Here is a 22727-nt window from a genome sequence, read left to right as displayed (position 1 = left end):
GCCCATCTTGGCCCACCTCAGGTGTGGAGAATTTTCAGGCCCAGCGGAGCCAAGCCACAGAAGGAAGGCAAAAAGGCAAAACATGTTTTGGAAGGGCGTTGGCAAGCCCATCTGTCTGCTCCGTGGGCCAGGGCGCAATGAGAGGCGGTGGAGCGGGCAAAGTGTTGTGGGGCTTGGAGAAGACAGCAGGACAGTGCTGACTCTGCTCTCCCTAGAGACCCCCAGAAATGAAGGCTGTTCACCCGCCGCACTCCCTTCCCCCAGTCTTCAGCGGCCTGCCACTTCAGGCTGAAACGATCTTTTTGAGAAGTTCTTCCTTTCCTCGACCCTGCCTCTCTCCTGCGGGATTTCAGGCTCCTCTCTTGTATTTAGAACCTTATTGGAAAACAGGGAAGCCCCCTCCTGCCTTAAGCGGAACTTGGATTTGCGGAGCTTTGGGCTCCTTGGAGACAGGTGCCGGGTAACTGGTGTTGTCATTGGACCTGCTCTATCGTTAGCATTACTCATCCTGAGGGCCTTCTGAGCACAGTAGCTCTCGGCAGGCAGCCAGGCTCCCTCCTGTCTGTTCTGGAGATGGGGGGTGTGGGAGACTGGGCGGAGGGGACCCGGCCACCTCCAGGACCTCACCCATGGTGGAGCTTGAGGCAGGGCCCGTGTGATGTGGGCAATCTGGGCCCTGAGGCTATTACACTCCGACTCAGTGGCCTGGACACCCTTTTCCTCCCTACCTTCTCCTGCCTTCTTTGTCCCCTTCATCTCCTTCACCTGTGCTTCTGGCTTCCTCAGCTTCCCTCTCCTCCTCTGCTGCCGCTGCTGGCTCCTGGCCTCCTCCTCTCTCTTCCCGCTCACTCACTCGCTCGCTCGCTCAGCTTGCTCGCTCAGCTCAGCTCGGGAGGGGTATGAAATTCATTAGCGGCCACATTGCCGCAGGATGAAGTCATGGGCTGCTGCTCTCCAGCGGGGCTCGCCTCCCCGCCCGGCGGGCCCAGCAGCCTCCCACCCTGCAGGCCCGCCAGGACTGCCCAGTTTCAGCTCGGCCCACCACCCCCAGGCCCTGGAATAGGCAGGAGCCAGGTCCCTTCCCCCACCCCCAGCGATGAGGGCCAGGGAGTTCCAGTGAGGGCCAGGGGGCTCCAAGCTAGCTGCTCACTTTTCAGCCTCCCTCCTGGAGTCCTCCTGCACCCTCTCAGTCCCACTCCAGCTTCTAAGCCCAGCGCTGGGCCCTTTCTCTGGTCACCAACCCCACCATTGTCTTTGGGCCTAAGCCCATTATCTGGTGCCCCTGCTGCCTCCCTGTCAGGGTCCTGGGCTAGTCCTGTCATCTCTCCACCTGAGACCTCTTGCCTGATACCTTCCGCTCTCAAAAAGATCTTGACACTGCCTTCAGAGGGAGTATCTAACAGAAATCAGTCAGCTTCCCCTTAGAGTCACAGTGGTGTGAGGCTCACAGTGTATCCGAGCCCTCTGTCCAGGCCTGGCATCCAATCACGGAGGCTGACTGGGTGCCTACTGGGAGTCTGGCACCAGGTTAGGCTCTGAAGATGCCCAAACAGAGGTCCCTGCCCTCCTGGAGGGCTAGTCCAGTGAGAGAAACAGAAAATTAAATACACTTTAAAGAGATTCCAGTATAGGGGCGCCTGGCTGGCTCAGTCTAGAGCATGCCAGTCTTGATCTCTGGGTCATGAGCTCAAGCCCCGTGTTGGGCGTGGGGATGCCTTTAAAAAAAAGATCACAGTGTAAACCTTAAATCTATACAACTATTATTTGTCAGTCACATGTCAATAGAGCTAGCAAAAAATAAACATAAATATATCTCAAATGACCACGTCATAGGTAGTGCTTTGAAGGGAAAGAAAGGCTACATGGGGGCAGACCTAATACTTATGTAGGTAAGGCAGGAGTGATGAATTAACTCCAGTTTTTTTTAACCTATTTCTTGCCTCTACTTGCTTCAGAGCCTGAAGGCTGTCTGGTCTATACCACCTAAAAATGTCCTTAATTATATCCCGTCCTAAATTAGTCTCTCATTTGTTTGCCTTGTATCAGTCTTGTCTCATTAATCATAGTCATCATAATTTTCATGTGGTAAGTGCCTACTCTGTGCCAGGCAAATGTTAAGAACCTTCGTATATTGCCTCATTTAATATTTTATCCCCATTTTAAATACAGGACCAAGCTGATGGGCATGGACAGACCTGGAGGAATAGCTCTGCCCCAGGCTCCTGCTGGATGTACTGCTGGAAGGGCTCCTGCCTCAGTGCCTTCACACACCTCTCTGCACCTGAGAAGCACAGGAAGGCCCACTGTGTTCTCCAGGCTTTGCCACTCATGTCCCAGAACCCTCCCCCATCTTCACGTCTATGTCTCTCTACCTACCCTCCCTTCCATGAAGGTCTGGCCATAAGAAAAGTAGGGATAAGCCTTTCTGGGCCCTTGTCTTCTTGTAAGACAAGGCTGCCTTCTCCAAGAGACATCTCTGGGTTCATCCCGCCCATCTCAGGCCCCTCAGTTCCTCCAGACCTGTTTCCACTCAGCTCTGGATTTGTTCTGGTAAACAACTCAACCCCACGTGCTACCTACTGACCCATCTTAACAACCATACAAACTCATTAACGCTGCATTTATAAAAGGGGGAATTTCACTCCCCACCTATAATCAGACTCTAGACTCACAGATGCCGAGGATGGTGAACAGTGCTTAGTGTTACTCTCTCTTAAGGGTCCTGTACAGGGCCTCTTACTAATCTATAATCCATTCGTCATCAAACACAAGAGATATTTTTTCTTGCTTTTAAAATCAACTTTCTTTTTTTAAGTTATGATTTGCATAGAGTAAAATGTATCCATTTTAAGTGTACAGTTTGATGACCTTTAACAAATGTCATTGGGGTACCCTTCACACCAACGGATGTAAAATGTTTCCATTACCCTGAAAAACTCGGTCATGTTACCATTACCTCCCAACCATTCAGTGGGATTTCCAATCCCCAGTGACCTCAAGTTGTTATTTGAACCAACTCTACCATTGAAAAAAAGTAAAACCAATAAGCAAGGTATTAAATATTTCCTCCCTAAAACACAAGAGCCAACAAGAAAGTAAGTAATAAGGAATGGACAACCGGGCCAAAATAAAATATGGAAAACCCAGAGACAGAAAGTAAAGGTTTGGCCTCAGGGTGCTACTGATCCCAGTACCTTTGAACATTTGTCTTCGTACCTGCAAGGGTCAGAAGGATGCAAATCACATAATGGGTCTTGAAAAAGACAGGAAGTTTTCCTCCTCTATAAGCAAGCACTCCAAAGGACAACAGCATGAGGGTGAAGGTAACCCAAAGTTAAACTAGCCTGGTAATAAGTTCACAGAGTTTCTGTCAATGTCTGGTTCAGAGAGCCTCAAAAACTTGATTTAAGGTGCTTGCAAATCAGCACCCACAAGTGCTTGTCCAAAGCAAAAACCAAAATGAAACAATAACACTTTTCTGGAGGAAGACACTCTTATCTGCTCCATCTATTTCACCAAATTATTTTCCAAGTATGATGAACAGCAAACACAAAATAATCAAATATACCAGAGAATGGGCACTGTAAGGAAGAAAGCATAGATACAACAGACAAGAGAACCAAGCAGCAAAAATGTCAGATTTTCTATTTATCAGACACAGATTATAAAACAAGTATGATTACTATGTTTGGGGAAATAAAAGACATGCTTGAACATATTTGCAGTTAATAAGAAACTAGAACAATTTATATCTGGGAAAAGAACAAATTGAACTTCCAGAAATAATAAATTCATAATAATGAATTTGTTATTATTCATTACTAGGAATAAAAAGCCCAGAGGATACAATTGGAGAGAACTAATAAACTAGAAGATAGAAAAATTAACCAAAATTTAGCCCAGAGGAGTAAAAAGATGGAGACTATTCAAGAAAAATTAAGAGCTGTAGAGGGACAGAAGGAGAGGAACCAACATATATGTAATCAGAATCCCAGAAACACAAGAGAGAGAACTTGTCTCAGAGACAGTAAGGTAAACAGGTAAGAGCTGATAATGCTCCAGAATTGATGAAACACAGCAACAAATCACAAATTCCAGAACAAAAATGAATCTCCAGCATGATAAATAGACATCCAAAACCAGACCCATCATGATGGAACTTTAGTAAATCAAAACACAAAGAAAAACATGAAAGACATATTGTCATAAGAACTTGTTTCAGGGGTGCCTGGGTGGCTCAGTCAGTTAAGCGTCTGACTTTGGCTTGGGTCATGATCTCATAGCTCATGGGTTCTGGCCCCATGTCTGGCTCTGTGCTGACAGCTCAGGTGTCTATTTACATCATGGGCACAAACCACGTCCCCGAAGAGCTGGTCATGAAGCCTTTGCCGCCCCATCACTGGGTTTGTCTCCCAGGTGTGTCCAGAACTGGATCACTCCTCACTGGTCCTCACAGTCGCCAGCCTGGCCCCGGCTACCATCATTTCCTTTCCCCGGGTTATTGCAATGGCCTTGTAAAGCCTCTTTTCCTCCATTCTTGGCTTCTCTTCATTCTATTCTCAACGCAGCAGCAAGAATGATCCTGTTACCCATTGGTTTCCAATCTCATTCAGAGTAAAACCCAAGGCCCCGGGTTCTTTGGCTTCCTCTCCCTTCCCTTCTTACCTCTCTGACCTCTAATTCTGCTGTATGCCCCTCTTCCCATCACTCTTGTCCCTTTCTCTCAGCCACACCGACACTGTCCTTGGGCCTCAGGACCTTTTTATTTGCTCTTCCTTCTTTCTGGATGTTCCTCCTGCAGGTAAGTGCATGACTCCTCCTTCTCCTCTCCTTCAGGTCTTTATCACATTTCCTCTCCTCAGTGAGGCTATCTCTGGCCCCCCATCTGTAACTGAAATTCTTGCACAAAACTTAAGTGCCATTCCTGCCTTTTTCCCCCTTAGCAGTTATTATTAAAACACTTCATGTTTTGTCTCTCTACGAAGAATAGTATCAGCCTCAGGGTGCCTGGGGGGCTCAGTCAGTTAAGTGTCTGACTTTGACACTTAGGTCATGATCTCATGGTCTGTGAGTCAGTTTGAGCCTCACGTCGGGCTCTGTGCTAACAGCTCAGAGCCTGGAGCCTGCTTTGGATTCTGTGTGTCTCTCTCTGCTCCTCCCCAACTCATGCTCTATCTCTTTCTGTCTTTCAAAAAATAAATAAATGTTTAAAAAAAAAACAGTAGAATGGTATAAGCTTCATGAGAGTGTTTTTGTCAAGTTATATCCACCCCCAAAATGAAATCTGATGTTCATGTGTGACCCACCCCAGGGGCACTTGAGTGTTGGAATTCAGTTGAGGAGGGCGGGGGCTGACCCCAGCTTTACTGGCATCGTGGAGGCGAATGTGTGGGTCCAAGTTGGCAAATTGGCAGCCTGGAGTCAAGTCTAGCCCAAGAATGTGTTTTGTTTAGCCCACTAGACATTCTGAGATAAATTAACTCAGTTTCCAACACACATAAAAGGGAAATTTCACATTTTAAAAATCCAGATTTTCAGCTTCTCTGGAAAAATCCAAAGATCTTGCAATCCTGAGGCTGCATTCCCACCTGGCAATGATCAGCCGGCAGCGGGCAGTGCCCGCCATCCTGTCCCCACCCTGCTTCCTGCCTGCTTTACTCACTCCTGAGTCCCTGCGTGTGACTGTCCAATGGAGAGGTTCGTAATAAGACCTCTGAATTGGAGGCGGGGGCTCTGAGTGTCAGTTCCTCACCTGTAAATGGTGAGGCAGATATGAGACGGTGTCTGTGAATGGGCTGTGTGGGTTGCAAAGCCTAGAATGTTCCGAAGGGACCTGCATTCCGCCTCTGAGCACTTCACATAAGCACTCATAAGGGGCTACCGGCATACCTCTGTCCAGGCCGGTCCTGTGTGAGGGTCCCACCCACATGCTCTATGCAACGTCGTCTGCCACTCAGATGACACCCGGCTCCCGTGCAGAGCAGGCCCTCAGCCTGTCCGAGGGCACTTACTCAGCCCCTTTCCCGGCACATCAGGTCTGCCAGGCCGTCTCAGTGGCAGAGTCATAGGGTCTGTGGCGTCCCCACCAGACAAGGCTCCGCTGTCCCGGGTCCTGGGTAGCTGGGTCTGCCACGCCTGGCAGGTTGATGCCAGGAGAGGTCTGTAGGATCCTGTGCAGCCCGGGTCCCGGGAGAGCCAGACGAGGGCCGAGGCTCCTGCCTGCCCTGCAGCACCCACCGGCACTGCCACTGGAGCCCAGCTCCCTGCAGGGCTCGCTGCCCCACACCAGAAAGGCAGGAATGTGGTGAGGGGGGACACCATTCCAGGACCTGCGGTGGGTTTGGAGTGGGAAGGCCGACCGTTAACTGGGAGGCTTCAAGAACGTGTTGGGAAGCCACAGGAATGCCAGAGGAGGGGCCGGGGAGGAGCGGCAGGGAAGCCAGGGTTCGGGGCTTCCGTATGCCACGTCTGTGGGGCTCAGAGCCCTGGCTTTGAGTAACCGTGTGCTCGCTTATTGGCTGTGCTACCTGAGGCCAGGTGTTGGACTTCTGCAAGCCTGGTCTCCCCCTCTGTGGAAAGGAGGTGCCGCTACCTACTTTCCAGCTATGAGAACCACGTGAAACTCTGTGGGGGTCACATCAATGTCATGAACGGGAGGGTCACATTATGAGCAGACCCTGTTCTAAGCACTTTGCACATCCTCACTTATCTGCTAACATGAGCACTGTGATGTAGGTGCGGTTATCTCCATTTCCCAGATGAGGAAACTGAGGTGCTGCAAGGGTAAGGAACTTGCCTATGAATTTACATTGAGTGAGGGGCAGAGTGGGATTGGAAACCAGGTCAGGGTGAGCATTCAGGACCCTTTTAGGCTCTTGGTATATCTCTTTTCTAGAAAATAATGCTGGGACCACCTTAAAATCTACATCGAAGTGTAAGGCAAGTTATTCCGTCTGACAGCCGGGGCTGACTTCCCTGGGAGGCAGGTTTCTGGAAGCGTGAATCTCCTGAGCCCCGCGGGCTGCCAGCTCCCTCAGGTGAGTCTGCACACCAGGAGGCCCACTGGGGAGAGGTTTGCACGCTGAGGCCCACGGCCTCCAACTGGGGAGACAGAAGGAAGATCCCTGGTGCGGCATTGTGTGTGAACACGAGAGGAGAACCAGATGCAACGTCTGGGAAGGCTTCTGGAAGAGGTGTCCCCTGAGGGGTAGAAAGGGACCCTGGAACATGGGAAGAGGGTGAGGATGGGGCCATGCAGGTGCCGCAGTTGTGGCGTGATTTGAGGTCCTGCTCACTGACTTTTCTGCATTGTTTTCCGAATCCTTCTTGCCCTTCCAAGCAGTCCTCCAGCGAGGAGTGTCCCACAGTGCATTCTGGGGTCAGGGGCAGGACTCTGAAGTCTCAAAGACCTTGTTCAGCTCACGGGGAACTACAAATGGGGATAGTGGCCTGCCTCTTCTGTGGAGGGGGGGGGTTGTGATAACTTTATGATATAAACTACTCACTCGGTCACTTTCCGCCCCAGGAGAGCAGGTGCCTGCTAGAGGCTGTGTCTTGAGGTTAGTGGCGCTCAGAAGAAAGAGGCAGGAAACAAGAATGCTGCCCTCCCTCCCATGGGGTCACTCTCTGGGTCTGTCTTGTGGCAAGCCCTCTCATCTTTGGGGGGACGGAGGCTGGCTCAGGCTGGACTATGCTGGGGCTTCGCAGGTGGGTTTCCAGAAGCCCTGGTTTGGTTCTGCTTCCACATGAGTGGTTCTCTTTTCCAGAAAATAATGACATCTGTTCCTGGATTCTCTCCTTCTCCCCTCCCTAGACATGAGACACTTCTCATCCCCAAAAAAGTCATGTTTAGGAAATGAATCATATTCAGATTCCTCTAAACCAATCAGCTCTCTAGAAAGCATGATTCACTCACGCATTCATTCATTCATTAAATATGTCCTCATCTGTAAATGGGATTCATAAAGCATCTCGTGGGGAAATCATGAGGCACTGAATGGGCTGGTGCATGGAAAGCTCTAGAGCAGTGTCGGTGCTCGCTCCCGCTGTTGGGCACGGGCACCGCCCGGTGTGCCCTGTCCCGCTCTCAAAAAGCTCGTAGTCTGGTGCATGCAAACAATGGGAACACAAAGAAAGGCCCTACAGTTGTGGCTCTACTCGAAGGTGCAGCTCAGAATCCCCCGATTCCCCATCTACACTTGAGACTCACCTTTACTGAACACCACACTCTGAAGCAAACCCTGAAGGTAAACTATTAACAGACTAGGAGAGTCAGGGATGTTACCCTTGGGAGTAAGGGACAAGAGCAAGGACAAAATGAGTGGGGGGTGAAAGATGTCATTGTCACTACTCCAAGTTCAGGTGGGACCAGCTTGGGAGGCCATGCTGGTAGAATCCTTGCAGCAGACGGGATTCCCCACTGTCTGGATGAGGGAGGGGGCATTTGCCCTGGTGGGCTGGGGACTCGGGGAGCACACTCGTGGTCCCTCAAGAGCTGCAAGTACTCAGGGACTCGCCCCCTCCTTTTCCTGGGGAGGTTTCTGAGAAACGCCTTATTCCATTCTGGTGAGCACAAAGGGACTCGCCGGGGGCACCCACTCTGCCGGAAAGCATCCCACACACGAGGGACCTGAGGCTGACCTCAGGGCCCTCCTACCCTCTCCCCTTGCACCCGTTAATATAACTATAGGAAAAGCCCTGCCAAAGATGCAACTTTAAGCAAATTTAGCTACAGATTCAACAAAGGGTCTCCTTTTAAAGAATACAATTAACCGAATTGGGCACAAGCATAGAAAATAGTGGACATGTGGTCACCATATTTAAAGCCTTTAAGCTGGGCAGGAAAACTTTTGAAAACAGTAACTTATGTTCCCGCAATTGTTGTGTCAGCACAACACTCTCTGCCTGGCTTTGTCCCCTGGGGTAGATGATAGGAATTGGATAAAAGATTCGAGAGAGAAATATCCTCCTCCCTTTGTCCAGAGTGACATCTGCTAAAATTCAGAAGTATGGCATTCAAGGAGGGGGACAGAGCACAGACACTGATGAGTTTTGGAGAAGCTGGTGCTACACCTGTTTCTGCACACAGTGTCCAGGCTGAGTCCGGGAGAGGGAGAAGTACCTGGGAGACACGAAGAATCTACAAATCGGGGGTCTGGACCTTACATCCTGGGACAGCTCCAGGTGGTAATGAGCTCGGGAAAGAGAAAGTGTGCATGGGATGTCTAGGCAGGTGAAAGGCTTATGGAATTTTCCTGTGTTCCACATGAGGCGGGGCTCCAGGAGTCATTGCCAAGTGGCAGAGAAGTAACAGAGAGACATCAATTCAAAGGGATCCTAGGGCAGGGACAAAGGGCATCTATCCACAATCCGAAATGTCCACTGACCAAGACCAGTGGGGTGGAGGAGGTCCCCAAGGAGGCTTCTGCAAACAGGGGACATGCACCTACTCTACCCTACCCATTAGACACAACTCGGGGAAGGGGTTTGGTTCTTGAAGATTCTGCCAGTCCAAACGAATGAAAAGTCAAAATAGAAATTAAAGAAAACAAGAGAGTCACACTTACACACATGACTTTTTGAACGATTTGTAAAATTTAGATCACATTTACATACAGATTTAACAAATTGACTTTTTAAAAACTGGGACTTTCAGGGGCACCTGGGTGGCTCAGTCTGTTAAGCATTTGACTTCGGCTTAGGTCATGAACTCGGGGTTCTGATTCTGTGCTGACAGCTTAGAGCCTGGAGCCTGCTTCAGGTTTTGTGTCTCCCTCTTTCTCTGTTTCTCCCCAGCTCCCACTCTGTCCCTCTCTGTTTCTCTCAAAAAGAAATAAAGATTAAAAGAATTTTTTAAATAAAAAAATAAAAAACTGGGGCTTTCTGGGAAGATGTAAGATGGGTGATCATGGTACCATAAGTGCCTTAAAAAATGTTTTTTATTTGACTACAGTTGACACACAACGTTACATTAATGTTAGGTATACAACATAGTCTTTCAGCTTCTTTATAGGTTATGCTATGCTCACCACAAATGTAGCTATTTAAGTGTCTTTTAAATGAAGAAGGAAAAATTATTCCCCTTGAAAAAAAAAGAGAGAGAGAGAAAGAGGGTCATTGTAGTGCTGGCAGCCACCTTCCAAACATTTCACTGAAAAAAAAAACCCCTCTTGAATCTAGTCATTCATTCATCCTAGGCAAATATGGAAAAACTGGAAGAATTAGCAACGAACAGTGCAGTTACCAGAACAGGGGCTGGAGATGGAAAAGGTTTTGCAATTCTGTAGCCGTCACCACCTCCGTGGTGTAATGGGTCATGAATGCCGTGTGCTTCAGTGCCTGCTGGTGAGGGGAGCCCGGAGGAGAGTCCAGACACGAGCTCCTTTGACCTTCACGTTGTTCATGTCCCGGCGGCTTTGGTGTCTGGAGCAGCCGCCTCACCCACTCCTGTGAAGGGCATCCTGGCGAGTCCTGCGCTCTCCACACCGCCCCCCTCCAGTTTGTGACCATGTAACCTTCAGTGGCTTCCCCCCCGGGATGGGCTGCAAATGCAGACTTGGAGAATGTTCTTGTTGAAGAAGAGGGGGACCCCTGATGAGGGAGGAAAGGGCTTTGGAGGGTTGCAGGAGGAGGGGTTTAGGTTAGACATCAGGGAGCATGTCCAGATCAGCTGCAACAAAAAGCACAGGTTCATGTCCCTGGGTAAAAACTGGGGTGGTGGAGGTTGGGTCAGATTGCCTGGAGGGGCGCCTGCATGGCTCATTTGGGTAAATGTCCGACTGCGGCTCAGGTCTTGAGCTCGCGGTTTATGAATTCTGGCCCCGTGTCTGGCTCTGCTGACAGCTCAGGACCTGGAGGCTGCTTCAGATTCTGTGTCTCCCTCTGTCTCTCTGCACCTCCCCCACTCACTCCTGCTCTCTCTCTCTTTCAAAAATAAATAAACATTTAAAAAAATGCCTGGAAGTAGGGGTGACTCCCTCACTTAATGCCATCAGTCAGTTTTTCGTGTTTTAAAGGGCCTTCCACTTTTAAGTATGCCCACAGGCGAGGGCACACACGCAAGTGACAGTTTTACTCCCCAGTTCTCTGAATGGTGCCTCACTCCTCCAAAGCTGGTGTTTCTTTCATAGCCTTGCCTTGAAGAATTTTCTCCTATCCTGTGGACTAGGAGACAGAAGCTGGAAGTGTGTCTGGTCACTAGAACAGAGAAATGGACAGAACAGAGAAGATAACAGCCCCCCTCCCCCCCAACCCTGCCCTGGAGTCTCTTGTCAAACTTAGGGATATTTCTGAACTCATTAGCCCACCCCTCTGACCTTGCCCATGGTGGGAATGGAGAACAGAAACTTCCGGGGTCACGGCTGTGCACCCCTGCCTCCCCCTTTCCCAGCATTCTGTCTTCTAGATAAAGACCCAGGGATGAACTCAGTTGTATAATGAGTTATTCAGCTAACCAAGTAGTGAGAGTCTAAACATTTTTTTCAGCACTTACTCTATGCTAGGCCTTTGATGTAGTCTGTCCCATTTAACTCCTTCAACAGCCCTGGGAGGTAGGGACATTTATCACCTCCATTTTTTTCAAAGAAAAATGGCTTCCGGAGAAAGGCTAAGTAACAGAGGCTAAGTAACTCACAGAGGCTAAGTAACTCACCTAAGCCTGCATGGACTTTGAGAGGTGGGTTGGAACAATCAATAAAACTAATAGGCAACCGACGGAATGGGAAAAGATAGTTGCAAATGATATATCGGATAAAGGGCTCATATCCAAAATCTACAAGGAACTCACCGAACTCCACACCTAAAAAAATGAATAATCCAGTGAAGAAATGGGCAGAAGACATGAATAGGACACTTCTCCAAAGAGGAGATCCAGATGGTCAACAGACACATGAAACAATGCTCTGGGAAACACAAATCAAAACCACACTGAGATACCACCTCACACCGGTCAGAGTGGCTAAAATGAACAAATCGGGAGATTATAGATGATGGCGAAGATGTGGAGAAACAGGCACCCTCTTACACTGTTGGTAGGAATGTAAACTGGTGCAGCCGCTCTGGAAAACAGTGTGGAGATTCCTCAAAAAACTATCCATAGAACTCCCTTATGACCCAGCAATAGCACTGCTAGGGATTTACCCAAGGGACACAGAAGTGCTGATGCATAGGAGCACATGTACCCCAATGTTCATAGCAGCACTGTCAACAATAGCCCAAACATAGAAAGAGCCTAAATGTCCATCACCTGATGAATGGATCAAGAAGATGTGATTTATATATACAATGGAATACTACTTGGCTACTAGAAAGAATGAAATTTGGCCATTTGTGGCAATGTGGATGGAACTCGAAGGTGTCATGCTAAGTGAAATAAGTCAGGCGGAGAAGGACAGATACCATATGTTTTCACTCATAAGTCTAACAGGAGAAACTTAACAGAGAACCATGGGGGAGGAGAAGAGGTGAAAAAGAGTCAGGGAGAGGGAGGGAGGCAAATCATGAGAGATTTTTGAATACTGAAAACAAATTGAGGCCTGAAGGAGGAGGGGCAGGGGAAGGGGGGTGATGGTCATGGAGGAGGGCACTTGTGAGAAAGAGCACTGGATGTTATATGGAAACCAACATGAGGATAAACTACATTAAAAAAAAAGAAGTGGGCTGGGGTTTAAACTCAGGTCCCTCTGACTCCAGATCTTAACTTCTAGGCCTTACCATTTTCTAGAAAGGATGTGGAGAGATGAATGACATATAAAAAGCAGAGAGATAACTAGACAAGTGCATGAAAAGAGAGGAGGTGGAAAGCCTATCTTAAAACTATAGATGATGTCTTTGGGACAAGATTAAAAATTCTATTGTTGAAAACAGTAATCCTATTCCTGTTTGGCAAATACAGAAATGGAGGTTGTGGCTGCAAAAAACTTATGGAAAAGGGAAGTTGGAGTAAATGAGTTGGAAGGTTTGGATCACACTGACAACTTCCTCCAAATATGGATTTCCTGGAATATTGGAGTAGAGCCTTCCTATGAAAACCATCTGGGTGGTTCTGTCGGTTGAGTTGTCTACATCCAACTCTTGGTTTCAGCTCAGGTCAGGATCCCAGGGTTGGGGAGGGAGCCCCCTGTCGGGCTCTGCCCTGACATTGGAGCCTGCTTAAGATTCTCTCTCTCCCTCTACCCCTCCTCATCTTGTGTATGGGCTCTCTCTAACAAAACAAAACATAACAAAACCCCAAAGAGATGTTTGTAAGCTGAAATGGTGTAAAGAAGCACTTACTATTAATTTACATGGAAAAAATTTTGAGTACTCCCTTACCCCCCCAAATAACCCCTCTTATCTGTTTCTGATACCTCAGGACACATCTTACTTATGGATACACAGAATAGATGGAGACAGAGCCCAGATGCTCACAGAGTTCAAAGCTGGATGCTGAGATGCTAAGTGTAGTTTTGGGGAAAAAGCCGGGGGGGGGGGTGTTCTTGCTTCTATGAGGGCCCCCTGCAAAATCAACACTGCACCTTATTTTCGCTTGTCACCTTTTTCACAAGAGAGATCATCTTCGGATTTCTTTCAGTTGGCAAAAACTGGTAGTAACATAGGTCTTTCACAAAAGTGAAGGGGCACTCAGTGAACTTTTGAAAAGCTGGAAAACTATAGAAGCAGAGCTTGCTCCTTCCCCCTCCGGGCTCAACTCCAGGCCCAGGCTCAGCTCGGCTCGCTGACTCCCAGGTCTTCTGTGGAACCATGCTCCGCACCCTGTCCAACCCCACTGAGCTCCAAGCCCATCCACTGGCTTCCAGGGAAATGGCAGGGTGGGATGGCCCGGGATGACAGCCCCAAGGGAAGCTGCCAAGCAGGCCCTGCTTCCAGAAGCCAATGGAAGACATGATACAGAGAGGAGGAGAGCCAAGCTATCACTGGGTGGGAAGCTGGATTCTCTGTCCAGACTATTTGTGGCACTTGTCCAAAGTTTTGTCCCTGGGACCTCTCTAAAGTCTGAAGGGACTGGGGCAAAATGGGAGGGTTGGTCAGTAGCTCTCTGAGGGGTCGACATTTTGGGTGAAAGATTGAGCAAGGGTAGCCAACTGTCGGGGAGACAGGCCTGGCTTAAAACGGAGGCAGGCTGATGGGTTCCAAAGGGTGTTGAGAGAACTGGCAGGAAGCTGCAAACTTCCTTTTCTTATGTTTTCTTAAATAAAGTTTACTTATTTTATTTTATTTATTTAGAAAAAGGACGTGTGTGAGCAGGGGAGGGGCAGAGAGAGAGGGAGGGAGAATCCTAAGCAGGCTCTGTGCTGTCAGTGCAGAGCTGGATGCGGGGCTCGATCTCACAAACCGTGAGATCATGACCTGAGTCAAAGTCAGGAGTCAAACGCTCGACCAACTGAGTCATCCATTTGCTCCTGCAAGCTTTTTTATTACAAGCTTTGAAGATTCCAGAGTATCATTTCTGCCACATTCTAGTAGTCAAACAAGCCACTAAGGCCAACCCAGATCTCAAAAGGGGGAGTAGCCATCTTTAATCTACCACACATCCCCATTTGCCAGAAAGAATAAGTGAGGCCCATAGTGGTACTTGACTGCTTCTAGGTCATACAGTTCTTAGATATGTTAGTTGTATGTTGCTGCTGTGACAAATTGTCATAAACTTATAACAACACATTTATTCTCTTATAGTTCTGAAGTCAGAGGTCTGCAATTCGTCTTACAGGTGAAAATCAAGATTTCAACAGACCGTGTTTCTTCTGGAGGCTCTGGAGGAGAATTTGTTTTCTTGCCTTTTGCAGCTTCTAGAGGCTTCCTGCATTCCTCAGCCCCTCCCTTCATCCTCCAAACTCTGCCTTCACATTTCCCCTGTGACTTTGACCTCTGTGATTAGACTGGACCCGCCTGGATAATGCTGGGTAGTTTTTCCATCTCAAGATCCTTTTTCTTTTATGGTGAAAAAATTTATATTTAGATTTAGCCAGCTGGACTCAGTTTAGATGATCCCAATTTGTTGGCAACATCCAATGCATCATAGTCAAGAGTCAATGGAACATATGCCTTCTTCTTTCCATCAGGGTGTTGACCTTGGTCACATCATGTCCTAGAGCTTCTTCGCAGACTGATCTGGTGCTTGTCGGACCATCTCAAGATCCTTAATCCCATCTGTAAGGTCCCTTTGGCCATGTAAAGGAACATATCCCCAGGTTCTGGGAATTAGGATGTGGACATTGATGGGCTGTCAGTCCATCTACTATAGATACCAAGTCTGACCTAGAACAGATGCTCCCAGCTCACAAGATGCTTTCCACAACAGTATGAGGAGAGGGAATCTATAAGTTACAGATTGCTTCAAAAAAGTGGTATAACTGACCAACCCCCAAACTGGAGGCCTTAAAGCTATACTTGTTCATTTAGCTCACAAGCCTGCTGGGGGATGGGTGGCTCTTGTCATCTTCCCTGGTCCTGTTCACATAGCTGTGGGTCGGCTTTCTTCAGCTGGTCCAACTGAGGCACATCGACTCCTTTCTGCCAGCCTCATATTCTCCAACAGGCCAGCCCACCTTATTTTGCTGTCAAAGGCAAAAGTGCAGGAACCCCAGGAGAAACATGCAAATGTATTTAAAGCCCCTGCCTGACGCACACCTGCTAACAAGGTATCAGCCAAGGGAAGTCATGAGGCTGGGGCCTGGGTCAGGGTAGGGAAGACATGCTACAGTTTCACGGCAAGAGTATGGATACCAGGAGGGGTGAAGAATTAGGACTACGAACTAGATTTTCCTCTGTATCTCAGGCTCCCTGTGATAGAGCTGTTGCAGTTCCAGGTGCCAGTAAATGCTAAGTTCACCAGCAAGCGTTTGTTTGGGGCACACAAGGAGCTGTGGCCCTCTGTCTTCTCCAAATGTGGCCATGCCTGCGTATTTATCCCATTCCCTGAGCTCTTCTTGTTTTTTGTTTGTTTATTTATTTATTTTTGAGATCGAGAGAGAGAGCATACAGGCAGAGGAAGGGCAGAGAGAGGGAGGCATAGAATTGAAGCAGGCTCCAGGTTTCGAGCTGTCAGCATGGAGCCCAACACAGGGCTCAAACTCACAGACCATGAGATCATGCCTGAGCTGAAGTCGATGCTTAATGACTGAGCCACCCAGGCACGCTTCCCTGAACTCTTCTTACGATGTGGCTGGAACTCCTCCCACTGAGAGGTGAGATTTAATGGTCCCCTTGCATCAGTAGGAGCCTGGGATTGCCCTGACCAATAGCGCACAGCAACATGATACTATGTGACTTCTAAAGCTAGGTTATAAAATAAGATTTAGCTTCTGCCTACCTCCTTCTGTGTCAAGGCGGTTTGCCTTTGGAGTCCAGCAGCCATGTTTTGAGGAAGCCCAGGCCACATGGACAGGTTCAGTAGAAGAGGAATCAAGGCCTTCCACCTAAAGTCAGCACTTAATTACCAGCCATGTGAATAGGTCATCTTTGGAAGTGAATCCTTTAGTCTCAATCAGAACTTCAGCTACTGTAGCCTTGACTGGCCTTTTGACCACAACTGCATGAGAGATGAACCAGAACTATCCAGCCAAGTTACTCTCAGATTCCTGATCCACGGAAACACTGAGAGATAATAAATGATTGTTTTAAGTCATTTAAGTCATTTAAGATGATTTGTTATGCAGCATTAGCTAACGAGTACAGACCTATTTGTGAGGCTTAATGCAGAGTAAGCATACATATAGTCTAGGACCTTAAGGAACCTATAGTCCCTAGGTGACCAAGCAGACATTAATGGAATCAACAGCAGGATATGTCTTAGTCTGTTTGGTTTGTTATAACAAACTTCCACAGACTAGGTGACTTACAAACAAAACAGATTTACTTCTCATGGTTCCGGAGGCTGGGAAGTCCAATGTCAAGTTACCAGCAGTTTTGGTGTTAGGAAAGACCCCACCCTCTTCTCAGCTGTGTCCTCACATGGCAGAAGGGACAAGAGAGCTCCCTGGGGTCTCTTATAAAGGCCCTGATCCATTCAGGAGGACAGAATGGGGTGTTCACCTGCCAGAGGACCCACATCCAAATACCATCACACTGAGGAGTGAGGATTTCAACATGACTTTTAAGGGGACACAAACTCAGTCTAAAGCAATATCAAAAGTAGTTCATATCATCAGGGTTTTTTAGGGTTGCTAAGAGGAAGGGTGACCATATTGTCCCAGCTCAATATTGGGACAACTGACTAATGGTAGCTCATTGTAGCTCAGGATGGGAACAAAATATTTAGATCAGGGCTGACCAGAATAGTCAAGTCGGTATGGTCACTTTGTCCGGAAATGGCTCTGCCCTGCTGGAACTTGGCATGGTCTAGAAGGACTATCTGTGGGGACAGCTCCGAGGGGGGAGAAAATGATCACCACATGAATATTTCCAGCCTTGACCTAATCCTAGGCCTGGAGGAGAGAGGCTTTACCTAGTCATCTGTTTTACCTCCTGGCTTTGCCAGACTGTGTAGACAGTCTGTATATAGTCTGTGTCTGTGTAGACAGACTGTAGCCATTTGTGTTGTGGAATCAGGAGAGGGGAGACCAGGAGGAGAAGGGGTGTGTGGTTTCAGCTGGAAGAAGAGTTTGGAGAGGACGACTTTGGAAGAGAAGAGGTACAGGATCTGATCTGGAATGTAGAGAAATAAATGGGAGAGGAAAAACAGGATTTTGAGAAGATTGTCCTGACCTACTGCATCCTCTTTGTAGTATTTGAGAATTTGCACAAACAGCTTGAGTTACTTTGAAACATTGACTGGTTGCCAAACTGAGTTTATTTGATGGCATCCGCCACGAGGGTGATGGTTTAAGTGATGCGCTGTAATTCCCCAGAGTGGAGAGGAGAGGAATGGGGTGTGGTGAGCGGTTTTTCGCGGAGGAGACGGTTGGGTCAGTGGCTATGAGGGGAAGAGTCTGGAAGCCAAGGAAATGTTCATTTGTTCCAGTGTGACTTATGACCTGGAGAATCTGGGCTGCCCCAGGCCCAGCTGTGTGAGCGCAGCTCAAAGGCTCAGGGCTGTTAGAGGCCTGTTTGTGACGTCACTGACCACTCTGGCGTTGCCCTTGGAGCGGATCTGGGAGGGAGGGGCCTGGCCAGAGCTGAGGGAGACAGGGCTGGAGGGAGCAGCGCGAGGTTTGCTGGGCCCCCGTGAGGAACTCAGAAGTAAAGACAGGGAGGAAAGACTGTCTTGAGAGTGAAGGGTGTGTGTGTGTGTGTGTGTGTGTGTGTAAAGAGCCTCCTCAGTTTTCTGGAATTTCCCAAGAGATTGTGAGTTTCCCCAGGGCAAGGGTTTACTCCTCAGACCTAACACCAGGACTGTCAGATTGCTCAGTAAACAATCATAGAGAGGGTAGAGGAAGGGGGAAGGGGAACAGACAGGGAGGTGGACGGGAAGGAGAGAAGCTTGGAGGTTGGTTGGTTCTGTGCTTGTCTGATTGCCTGATTTTAGTGTTAAGTCTCTCTTTTTTTAAAAAAAAAGTTTAATGTTTATTTATTTTTGAGAGAGGGAGACAGAGCTTGAGCATAAGAGGGGCAGAGAGAGAGAGAGAGGGAGACACAGAATCCAAAGCAGGCTCCAGGCTCTGAGTTGTCAGCAGAGTCTGACATGGGCTCAAACTCAGGACCTGTGAGATCATGACCTGAGTTGAAGTTGAACGCCCAACTAACTGAGCCACCTGGGGGGCCCCTAGGGTTAAGAGAGGTTTAAGTCCTCTTGTTCTCTCTGATCCAACTGTGCCTCTTTCTCTCAGGTGAGCACTCAGATGTTAGGAACACTTTGGGATCTGATAGACTCGGACTCAAATCCACCTTCCACCACTTTAGCCGCGGGTGCACAAGCGAGTTCCTTTGAAGAGTCATATACATTTCAGGCTCCTGTAAAAGAAGTCAGGGCTTGGCAGCAATGAGGGGCACATGAAATAAGGGTCTGCAAGCCCCCGACACAGCCCCCAGCACATGGGTGTCAGGGGTGCTAATCTCCCTTCCCTTTGGTGGATAAGCTCAGTCCCTGTACCCTCTGGCAGCTGATCTGACCATTCCTTACACTCTGACTTCTCCAAACTGCCCTCTGGCTCCTTCTTCCTTATCTCTGGCCTTGTTTCTTCCTGACATCTTCCAGGCTCAGTTACTGCTCCCTGGCCTCTCTTCCTGTAGCGTTTTTCTCACTAGCTCTGCTTAGCCCCCCTTGGTAGACCTATGGCAATGACCCTGGGATACAAGAGGTCAGCACTGCACTCAGAGATGAGCTCTAAAGATAGTGCTGTTCACTTGGTGGCTTCTAGAGAGTTAACACCCATCTTCTAGCAGCTGGGGGGCGGCGGGGGGTGGCCGTGCAGGGAATAAAATAAAAATCAAATAGTAAAAACCCGGATGTTCCCACATTCCAGAGCATTCCAAGGCTCTATCCCAGCCCGGGTCAATTCTATCCTCCTCCAGTTTTCCACTGCACCCCTCCACCCCCGGCCCCAGTGGCTTCTCAGTCATCACCCCCTCCTCCTTCTGCCTAGGCAGTCAGTGAGCCGAAGGCTGGTGGAAGCCTTGGTTTCACTGCCATGTCCTCTGACCCCCAAAGGCAGGAGAATTACGCAGGGTACCCCGATCCCCATGTAGGCATTTAGACTGCCAGCCCACTTCTGTGCAAAGGTTGCACTGGGATGCGCCCACCGGCGGGGAGGGGGTCTCTGTCTGATTTGAAGGACGACCCCAGGGCTGGGGTGAGCCGGGCAAAGCCCCCAGAATCCAGGCCAGGGGTTGGTGGTCATGTTGGAGAGAGCGCAGGGGCCGTGCCCTAGGTCGACATCTTGCAAAGGCAGCAACAGCGTGAGCAGCAGCAGCACATGGGCTTCTGGAGCCTTCTCTAACTGCAGGACCCAAACCCTCAGGAAGGAGTGAGATCAGGGCCTGCTTTCTGTCCACCGAGGGGCACCAGTGTACCGCCAGGAGGGCCCAGGATGAGGCGCCAGCGTGGCTCTGTCCAGGGTGAGGAGTGAGTGGCTTGGGAAGGAGCAGCTCCAAGGCGGCCTGGCAAGCCCTTGTCACATTCCAGAATGCAGAGGACCAAGAACCCCCGCTCGGCCTGAGACAGCCGAGGGCTGGCATCCTGCCCAGGCACCTCCTCCCTCCCAGCCCCTCCTTCCTCTGCTTTCCCTCTGCATCCTGGGGCCCGAGGTTCAGATGGAATTTCCATCTCTCCTCCTTACAGAGAATCTGTGCTGGAACTGGGGAGAGGAGGGAAAGGGATGGTGTCCGCTAAGACTGGGCACTCTGTTGACCGCAGCTGGAAAGCCAGACATATCTCTAAAACGTGGGCTGAGCACCTCCGAGGGTCCAGCCCTGTGCCGACCAGCCCCAGAATAAAGTCGTGAAGAGGTCTGGCCTCTGCCCCGAGGGGCTGTCTGTCTAGAGGGAGGACACGGTGCTTATGGGGGGGAAAGTCCTTGAAAGCCTCACTGGCCGGCCATGTCAAGGAGATCAAAACAGGAGCTGTTACAGAGGCCTCTGAACCTCTGTAAGCCACATTCTGACAGGTGGGAACCATAGCTGCTTGCCCTTGGCCAGTGCCTAGCCTCATGCTGGGCCTGCTGGGGGAGATTCACACATATTTCAAGGTTGAATGAATGAATGAATGAATGAGTGAAATGAGGTGGTCCAAGAAGGCTTCCTGGAGGAAGAGAATCTAAATAGTGCCTGTGAGGGTGGACAGGATTGGACCAGGCCAAGCAGAAGGGCATCTATCACAGGCAGCCTTGTAAAGAAAGGCAGAAAAGGGGACTGTCCACAGAAGGAAGGTTCTGGAAAAAAACAGGAGGAACATCTCCTCTGTTACTCTCAGGATAAAGCTCAGCATCCCTCCCAACCCCCTTTGTTGAGCTACTTCAGTGCTGTCTCTGATCTCTGTCTCTGACTGTTGTCTCTGTCTCTCCCTTCCAGCCAACTCAAGTATCTACCTATAATCATTCTCAAGCCCCCTGGCAGGAAGGCACTCTCCCTCCACCTCCACGTCGGTGGTCCCTCCCTCACAGGGTCCTCCCTCACCAGTCAGACCTCCTAGTGTGGCCACGCGGCCCCAAGCTTGCCCCATGCTCACACTTAGCACAGTCCCCTAGTCACGATCGAGTTGCCATAGTCCCCAGCGACCACCTTCCAAGGTCAGAGACAAGTGATTAGGACTCCAGCAACACAGACTCCAATGCCCGAGGCCGGTGGTATCCAGGAGCCCAAAGTGCAGCCCCGCTAACAGAAACTGTGAGTCCCAAACGTCCTTGGTCTGGCTCATGTGGATCTTTCCTTCTCATCTCTAAGTGGCAGAGGCTGAGCTGAAGTGGCCTTGGCTTACAAAGTGTTTCCATAAAGCAGTAATGATTTCTGATCACACTTGGCAAACACTGCCTTTGTGAACGTGGATTTCCCATTAGCCTGTAAGTTCCCTGGTGCTGGAGGTCAGGGCTCACTCTCCTGTGTGTGGTTCTTTAAGTGCCACGCCAGTCACACCGTAGACTTAAGAAATAACTGGGTATTTATTTGGTTAATTAACTGATCACACCCTCATAATTTCCCGTCTTGGCCCTCAATCTTGAATGTGCTTGCAGACAAGGGCACCCACACCCAGAGTGCATTCGCCGAATAGAACATACTACCGGAAGCAGGAATGAGAAGGCTATGGCAGTCGATGAGAAGCAGATGCCCAATGGAATAAGAGTCGGAAAAGCCTTTAGAGAGCACCTAGCTCACGCCCTCACTTTGTAAGATTGGAAACTGAGACTAGCATATGGAAATTATTTTTCCAAGGTCACAAGACATCTCGCACCTTTTGCACGTCAGCTCCACGTGTTTGACCTTGGTCCTTGAGGACCCAGTGGTCACGCCACTACCGCAGGCTCACTCCCTTGACTGCCACTCAGGCTCCTCCTGCTGCCTTTCCCAAGGAGTAGCCTTGTGTCATGATCGTGGACATTAGTGTGATTTTGCTACTAACTTGCTGGGCAGTCTTGTTCATCTCTCTAATTCTCCTTCTCTGAGAGCGAGATCTGGTGCCTGCACAGAGGCCGGAGCGATTTCTGGGTAAGAAAATGGCAGACCCCAGGGACGACTCAGTGAATGCCAATTCTGTCTTCTTCCTCCCGGTTCTTGGGAAATGTTCTTGCGCCTCTGTCCTTTCCTTGGCTCCTAGAAACTCGTAAAGACTACTTAGAAGGGCCTCCGGGGGCCTTTTTGGCCCACTCTCCCAAACATGCCCTCCATCCGAGCTCCTGAGGAAGGCATCCTGCCTCTAACTCACACCAGCAGGTAAAGGCAGGTGGGAACCTCCCCACTGTGCCTGGGATCTAACCCGACACTTCTTGCTACAATTTAGGGATGAAGCCGCCTTCCTTATTTTGCCCTCCAGAAGGATGAAAAAAACTCCATTTTCTGTCCTCCATCATTTTTGTATTCTGTGTGTTTATTCTTTCTTCAGTGTCCAAATTTCCCTTCCCTTCCCCCTTCGCCAGGGCCCTGGAGCTGCCTCCATCGCCCTCTCTGGCCTCCCTACCTCTGTCCTTCGTTTTTAGCTAGCCCCACACCATGAGTTCCATACACGACCCCCTCCGCAGCGTCCCACTGGGACCCAAGCGTCTTGGCCACTCTCGGCAGAGAGCTTATCTCTGTCCACACACGCGGCTCCTGCGGCAGGCGTCTGGGCCCAGGGAAACCAAACTACTCAAGTGAGTCTGCAG

General features: G+C 49.4%; 1 long non-coding RNA gene across 5 annotated transcripts; it reads left to right on the top strand.

The window, feature by feature from the left end:
* Positions 1–18075: 18075 nt before the first annotated feature.
* Positions 18076–22435, top strand: LOC115286771. Of its 5 annotated transcripts, XR_003906256.1 has the most exons (4): positions 18124–18147; positions 19896–19992; positions 20944–21258; positions 21603–22435. It is a non-coding gene; the product is annotated as an uncharacterized LOC115286771 (long non-coding RNA). The 5 variants fall into 5 exon arrangements; XR_003906255.1 differs by lacking the exon at positions 19896–19992 and having other exon boundaries at positions 18102–18147; XR_003906259.1 differs by lacking the exon at positions 20944–21258.
* The last annotated feature ends 292 nt before the right edge of the window (positions 22436–22727 follow it).

This window comes from Suricata suricatta, chromosome 3, assembly GCF_006229205.1.
Source record: "Suricata suricatta isolate VVHF042 chromosome 3, meerkat_22Aug2017_6uvM2_HiC, whole genome shotgun sequence".
Classification (NCBI taxonomy): Eukaryota; Metazoa; Chordata; class Mammalia; order Carnivora; family Herpestidae; genus Suricata; species Suricata suricatta.
The sequence above is the reverse complement of the archived record's forward strand: the minus strand, read 5'-3'. Positions and strand labels throughout refer to the sequence as shown.